The sequence below is a fragment of the Lynx rufus genome, unplaced genomic scaffold, assembly GCF_022079265.1.
Source record: "Lynx rufus isolate CCGP_SWC_20201006 ecotype Redwood Valley unplaced genomic scaffold, mLynRuf1.p SCAF_3, whole genome shotgun sequence".
Lineage (NCBI taxonomy): Eukaryota > Metazoa > Chordata > Mammalia > Carnivora > Felidae > Lynx > Lynx rufus.
This window is the reverse complement of record NW_025814845.1, coordinates 99712316-99720074: the sequence shown is the minus strand read 5'-3', so window position 1 is coordinate 99720074 and position 7759 is coordinate 99712316. Positions and strand designations below refer to the sequence as shown.

Sequence of the window (7759 nt, the reverse complement as noted above, 5' to 3'; positions counted from 1 at the left end):
GATGAATAAAAAAATGCTAGGATGAATTAAAAAATGCTGCTATTTCTAAACAAACCTGTATCAATGTCAAAACATGACAGAAAACTAAAATTTTGCATGTTTCTGGAGTGAATAGAACAATAGGTGTTTTTTTTTTCTATTTAGTCTTTTTTAAAATTTACATCCATATTAGTTAGTATATAGTGCAACAATGATTTCAGGAGTGGATTCCTTAATGCCCCTTACCCTTTTAGCCCATCTCCCCTCCCACAACCCCTCCAGTAACCCTCTGTTTGTTCTCCATATTTAAGAGTCTCTTATGTTTTGTTCTTCTCCGTGTTATCATATTATTTTTGCTTCCCTTTCCTTACATTCATCTGTTTTGTCTCTTAAAGTCCTCATATAAGTGAAGTCATATGATATTTGTCTTTCTCTGACTAATTTCGCTTAGCATAATAACCTCCAGTTCCATCTACATAGTTGCAAATGTCAATATTTCATTCTTTTTGATTGCCGAGTAATACTCCATTGTATGTGTATACCATATCTTCCTTATCCATTCATCCATCGGTGGCCATTTGGGCTCTTTCCATATTTGGCTATTGTTGATAGTGCTGCTATAAACATGGGGGTGCATGTGTCCCTTCGAAACAGCACACCTGTATCCCTTGGATAAATACCTAGTAGTGCAATTGCTGGGTGTGGGGTAGTTCTATTTTTAATTTTTTGAGAAACTTCCATACTGTTTTCCAGAGTGGCTGCACCAGCTTTCACTCCCAGCAGCAATGCAAAAGAGATCCTCTTTCTCTGCATCCTCGCCAACATCTGTTGTTGCCTGAGTTGTTCATGTTAGCCATTCTGACAGGTGTAAGGTGGTATCTCATCATGGTTTTGATTTGTATTTCCCTGATGATGAGTGATGTGGAGCATTTTTTCATGTGTCGGTGGCCATCTGGAGGTCTTCTTTGGAGAAGTGTCTATTCATGACTTTTTCCCATTTCTTCACTGGGTTATTTGCTTTTTGGGAGTTTGATAAGTTCTTTATAGGTTTTGGATACTAACCCTTTATCTGACATGTCATTTATAAATATCTTCTCCCATTCTGTTGGTTACCTTTTAGTTTTGCTGATTTTTTTCCTTCACGTGCAGAAGCTTTTTATTTTGATGAGGTCCCAGTAGTTCATTTTTACTTTTGTTTCCTTTGCCTTCAGAGATGTGTTGAGTAAGTTACTGCAACTGAGGTCAAAGAGGTTTTTGCCTGCTTTCTCCTCAAGGATTTTGATGGCTTCCTGTGTTACACTTAGGTCTTTCACCCATTTTGAGTTTATTTTTGTGTATGGTGTAAGAAAGTGGTCCAGGTTCATTCATCTGTATGTGTCTGTCCAGTTTTCCCAGCATCACTTGCTGAAGAGACTGTCTTTATTCCACTGGATATTCTTTCCTGCTTTGTCAAAGATTCTTTGGCCATATGCTTGTGGGTCCATTTCTGGTTTCTCTATTCTGTTCCATTGATCTGAGTGTCTGTTCTTGTGGCAGTACCATAGTGTCTTGAGGATTACACCTTTGTAGTATAGCTTGAAGTCTGGGATTGTGATGCCTCCTGCTTTGGTTTTCTTTTTCAAGATTGCTTTGGCTATTCAGGGTCTTTTCTGGTTCCATACAAATTTTAGGATTGTTTGTTCTAGCTCTGTGAAAAATTCTGGTGTTATTTTGAGAGGGATTGCATTGAATATGCAGATTGCTTTGGGTAGTATCAACATTTTAACAATATTTGTTCTTCCTATCCAGGAGCGTGGAATCTTTTTCCATTTTTTTGTGTCTTCTTCAATTTCTTTCATAAGCTTTCTATAGTTTTCAGTGTCTAGATTTTTCACCTCTTTGGTTAGATTGATTCCTAGGTATTTTATAGTTTTTTGTGCAATTGTAAATTGGATTGATTCCTTGATTTCTCTTTCTGTCGCTTCATTGTTGGTGTATAGGAATGCAACCGATTTCTGTGCATTGATTTTGTATCCTGCTACTTTGCTGAATTCATGAATCAGTTCTAGCAGGTTTTTGGTGGAAATTTTTGGGTTTTCCATGTAGAGTATCATGTCGTCTGTGAGGAGTGGAAGTTTGACCTCTTCCTGGCCAATTTGGATACCTTTTGTTTCTTTTTATTTTCTGATTGCAGAGGCTAAGACTTCCAATACTATGTTGAATAAGAGTGGTGAGAGTGGACATCCCTGTCTTGTCCCTGACCTTAGGGGGAAAGCTCTCAGTTTTTCCCCATTGAGTATAATAACATTGGGTCTTTCATACATGGCTCTTATGATCTTGAGGTATAATACTTCTATCCCTAATTTCTTGAGGATTTTTATCAAGAAAGGATACTGTATTTTGTCAAATGCTTTCTCTGCATCTATTGAGAGGATCATATGGTTCTATTCCTCTCTTTTATTGATGTGATGAATCACATTGTTTGTTTTGTGGATATTGAACCAGGCCTGAATCCCAGGTATAAATCCCACTTGGTTGTGGTGAATAATTTTTTTAATGTACTGTTGGATCTGGTTGGCTAATATCTTGTTGGTGATTTTTGCATCCATGTTCATCCGGGAAATTGGTCTATATTTCTCCTCTTTTGTGACGTCTCTGTTTGGTTTTGGAATCAAGGTAATGCTGGCCTCATAGAAAGAGTTTGGAAGTTTTCCTTCCATTTCTATTTTTTGGAACAGCTTCAAAAGAATAGGAATTAACTCTTCCTTAAATGTTTAGTACAATTTCCCTGGAAAGCCATCTGCTCCTGGACTCTTGTTATTTGGAACATTTTTTATTACTAATTCAATTTCTTTACTTATTATGGGTCTGTTCAAAGTCTTTATTTCTTCCTGTTTCAGCTTTGGTAGTGTATATATTTCTAGGAATTTGTCCCTTTCTTCCAGCTTGCCCATTTTATTGGCATGTAATTGCTCATAATATTCTCTTATTATTGTTTTTATTTCTGCTGTGTTGGTTGTAATCTCTCCTCTTTCATTCTTGATTTTTTTATTTTGGGTCCTTTCCTTTTTCTTCTTGATCAAACTGGCTAGTGGTTTTATCAATTTTGTTAATTCTTTCAAAGAACCAGCTTCTGGTTTCATTGATCAATTCTAGTGTCTTTTTTTTGTTTTTTGTTTTTTTTTTTTTCATTTCAATAGCATTAATTTCTGCTCTAATCTTTATTATCTCCTGTCTTCGGCTGGTTTTGGGTTTGATTTGCTGTTCTTGTTTCAGCTCTTTAAGGCGTAAGGTTAGGTTGTGTATCTGAGGTCTTTCTTCCTTCTTTAGGAAGCCCTGGATTGCAATATACTTTTCTCTTATGACTGCCTTTGCTGCGTCCCAGAGGTTTTGGGTGTGGTGTTTTCATTTTCATTGGCTTCCATGAACTTTTTAATTTCCTCTTTAACTTCTTGGTTAGCCCATTCGTTCTTTAGTAGGATGTTCTTTAGTCTCCAAGTGTTTGCTGTCTTTCCAAATTTTTTCTTGTGGTTGATTTCAAGTTTCATAGCATTGTGGTCTGAAAATATGCATGGGATGATATTGATCTTTTTGTACTTGCTGAGGGCTGATTTGTGTTCCAGTATGTGGTCTATTCTGGAGAACGTTCCATGTGCACTGGAAAAGAATGTATATTCTGTTGCTTTAGGATGAAATGTTCTGAATATATCTGTTAAGTCCATCTGGTCCAGTGTGTCATTCAAAGACATTATTTCCTTGTTAATTTTTTGATTAGATGATACATCCACTGCTGTGAGTGGGGTGTTGAAGTCCCCCACTATTATTGTATTACTATTGATGAGTCTCTTTATGTTTGTGATTAATTGATTTATATATTTGTGTCCTTTCACATTTGGTGCATAAATGTTTACAATTGTTAGGTCTTCTTGGTGAGTAGACCCCTTAATTATGACATAATGCTTTTTGATACTTCACCTCTTGATGCTATCTTTATTTAAAAGTCTAGATTGTCTGATATAAGTATGGCTACACTGTGTTTCTTTTGTTGACCATTAGCATGATAGATGATTCCCCATCCCCTTTCAATCTGAAGGTGTCTTTCAGTCTAAAGTGGGTCTCTTGTAAACACAATATAGATGGGTCTTGTTCTCTTATCCATTCTGTTACCCTATGTCTTTTGATTGGAACATTGTTTTCATTGACGTTTAGAGTGAGTACTGAGTGATATGAATTTATTGCCATTATGTTGCTTGTAAAGTTGGAGTTTCTGGTGGTGTTTTCTGATCCTTTCTAGTCTTCGTTGCTTTTGCTATTTATTTATTTATTTATTTATTTATTTATTTATTTATTTTAATCTTTTCTCCCCTCAGAGAGTCCCCCTTAAAATTTCTTGCAGGGCTGGTTTGGTGGCCACAAACTCCTTTAAATTTTGTTTGTCTTGGAAACTTTTCATCTCTCCTTCTATTTTGAATGAGAGCCTTGCTGGATAGAGAATTCTTGGCTGCACAGTGAATATATCCTGCCACTCCTTTCTGGTCTGCCAAGTTTCTGTGGCTAGGTCTGCTGTGAACCTGATCTGTCTTCCTTTGTAGGTTAAGGACTTTTTTTCCCTTGCTGCTTTCATGATTCTCTTCTTGCCTGAGTATTTTGTGAATTTGACTATGATATGCCTTGATGATGGTCAGTTTTTATTGACTCCAATGGGAGTCCTCTGTGCTTCCTGGATTTTGATGTCTGTGTGTTTCCCCCAGGCTAGGAATGTTTTCTGCTATGATTTCCTCACATAACCCTTCTATTCCTATTTCTCTCTCTTCCTCTTCTGGGACCCGTATGATTCTGATGTTGTTCCTTTTTAATGAGTCACTGATTTCTCTAATTCTTAAATTGTGTTCTTTTGCCTTAATCTCCTTTTTTATTTCTGCTTCATTATTCTCCATAAGTTTGTCCCCTATATCACTCATTCTCTGTACTGCCTCATCCATCCTTGCTGCCATGGCCTCCATTCGAGATTGCAGCTCAGTTATAGCATTTTTTAATTTTGTCCTGACTAGCTTTTACTTCTTTTATCTCCACAGAAAGGGATTCTAATCTATTTTCGACTCCAGCTAGTATTCTTATTATCGTGATTCTAAATTCTGCTTCAGACATCTTGCTTGTATCCGTGTTGGTTAAGTACCTGGCTGTCCTTTCTTCCTGCTCTTTCTTTTGGGGTAAATTTCTTTGTTTCATCATTTTGAAGGGAGAAAAGGAGTTAATGAGCTGGAAAAATTAAAATTAATAAATTAAAATTAAAAAAATATTAAAATTAAAAAGTTAAAAACAAATACACACATAGACAAAAATCGAATAAATGATGCTAGATCCCAGGTGTGTTTTGATCTGGGTGTTGAAAGTGGCTTGATAGATTAGAGAAAAAAAAGGGAAAAAAAGGAAAAAAAAGAAATTATTTAAAAATTTGGAAAAATGAATACACTGAAGTAGACTAAAATGAAATAAAGGAAGTAAAATAGAATTAAAAAAATTTACACAAAAGTAAAAAATATAGTAGGAAAAATTGAAGAAAAATATTTTTAATAAAGGTTAAAAATATGGAATACTTCATGAATTTGCATGTCATCCTTGCACAGGGGCCATGCTAATCTTCTCTGTATCATTCCAATTTTAGTGTATGTGCTGCCAAAGCACTGTTTGTTTGTTTGTTTTTTGCACAAAATTTCATGTCAGGAAACTATAAAATAGTGGGCTAATGCCTCCAAAGTACTGAGGAAAAATAATTTTGGATATATTTTTTTGAAATTTCAGTATAGGTGATACACAATGTTATAATAGTTTCAAGTGTATGACATAGTGATTCAACAAGTGTATATGCTATGTGCACTACAGGTGTAACTACCATCTGTCCTGTTAAATTGCTATTATAATATCATTGACTGTATTCCTTATGCTGTGCCTTTTAGTCCTATGACTTATTCGTTCCATAACTGGAAGACTGTATCTCCCTCTCCCCTTCACCATTTGGCCCAACCCCACACTCCCCACCCTTCTGTCAACCATCTGTTTGTTGAATATATATTTCCATACTGAACTCCAAAGATTTTACCTGAGTACATGGGCTAATTAACAGTGTGGGAGAATAAAGTCCTAAGAGAAAACTTTAATCCCACCAGGTTAAAACGAAGAGGTTGGAGTTTGGTACTGTCAGAGTACATAGGACTTGAGGAGCAAAATCCTAATAAGGCTAGCAGCACAGGAAAGAGAGCCTCAAAGTATCTGTGGAGTCTTCTCTCAGAACATTCTCCAACTCTTAAATTGTGCAGGTGAAGGGCAAGACTCTAAGTAACTGCAGTAGAAAGTAGTAACTAAGAAGCTAAAGCCCGAGGCAAATATCTTAGCAGCCACATAGCGCTGGGGCAAGAGAACCCTAGGAAGGGTAACCTCCATAAAAACCTCAGGTTTTGATTTGATCTACTGAAGGGCAACCCATAGAAGTTAGGGCATGCATTAGTTTTGTAAGACTGCCATAACATATTAACACAAACTGGGTGGCTTGAAACAACAAAAATGTATTCTTTCACATTTCCAGATGTCAGAAGTCTAAAAACAAGGTGTCAGCAGGGCTAGGCTTTTTCAGAAGTGGGAGTATACTTTTTTGCTTCTTCTGGCTTTGGGTGGTTGCTGGCAATCCTCAGTGTTCCTTGGCCTAAAGACCAAAAATCCATCTCTGCCTCTGTTTTCACATAGCATTCCTCTCTGTGTGTCTGTATCTTTTTATGGCCTTCTTATAAGGACACAACTCATTTGATTTAGAGCCCACTATAGCCAAGTAAGATATCTTAATTAACTAAATCTGCAAAGATCTTATTTCTAAATAAACTCATATTCTGAGGTTCCAGGCAGATGTGAATTTGGTGGTAGGAAATGGGCAATATTCAACCCAGGGTTGGCACTAGTAAAATACACCTGTCCTAACAAAACAACAAGCCAGTCCTTAACAAAATTAGGGGAAATATGCTTATAATTTTTCTGCTTAATGGTAGAAAATATAATCAAACTAATGAAATTTTTAATATACTATGTCTTGTATCAATTCATAAATTATAATGCATACATAAAAGGAATAGATCCAAAAACTTGGTAACCTAGAAAGAAACAATATAGATGTTTCAGATACTATGGTAATCAAGAAAATAGGGGGGAAAATAAGGAGAATATTAACAGAGACCCAGAAGCTATGAAACAGAATAGAAATACTAGAATAAAACTATCAAAATTGAAATTAATAATTCAATATATAGATTCACTAACAGATTACACATAGCAGAAAAGAAGTTTTGTGAACTTAAAGAGAGGCCAGTGGAAGGAACCCAGACTTAAGCATAGAAAGTAAAAAGGGATATACAATTTAGGAAAGAGCACAAGAGATGTAGAAAACAGTGTCAAGGTCAACATGTAAAAGCAGGTCTTCTTGAGAGGAGAGAGAAAATAGGACATAACAATGTTTAAGAGAAACTGGCCTAGAATTTTCCACATAAATATCAAATTAGCAAGAAGCTCTACAAATCCTAAGTATAAATTATTGTAGGCAGGTACATCACAGTGTAACTTCTAAAAACAAAGAGAAAATCTCTGAAGCCAAAGGTAGAAGAAAAGATACCTTCAAAGAAGAAATAGTTAAGGAGCGCCTGGGTGGCTCAGTTGGTTAAGCATCTGACTCTTGATTTCAGCTCAGGTCATGATCTCATGGTTTGTGAGATGGAGCCCCATGTGGGGCTCTTCACTGACAACACGGAGCCTGCCTAAA

At 36.1% G+C, this 7759-nt stretch overlaps 1 non-coding gene across 1 annotated transcript; it reads right to left on the bottom strand.

Annotated features, from left to right (window-relative positions):
* Nucleotides 1-5540: 5540 nt before the first annotated feature.
* LOC124521363 (U6 spliceosomal RNA) lies at nucleotides 5541-5643 on the bottom strand. The gene has a single exon (XR_006964463.1). It is a non-coding gene; the product is annotated as a U6 spliceosomal RNA (small nuclear RNA).
* Nucleotides 5644-7759: the final 2116 nt, after the last annotated feature.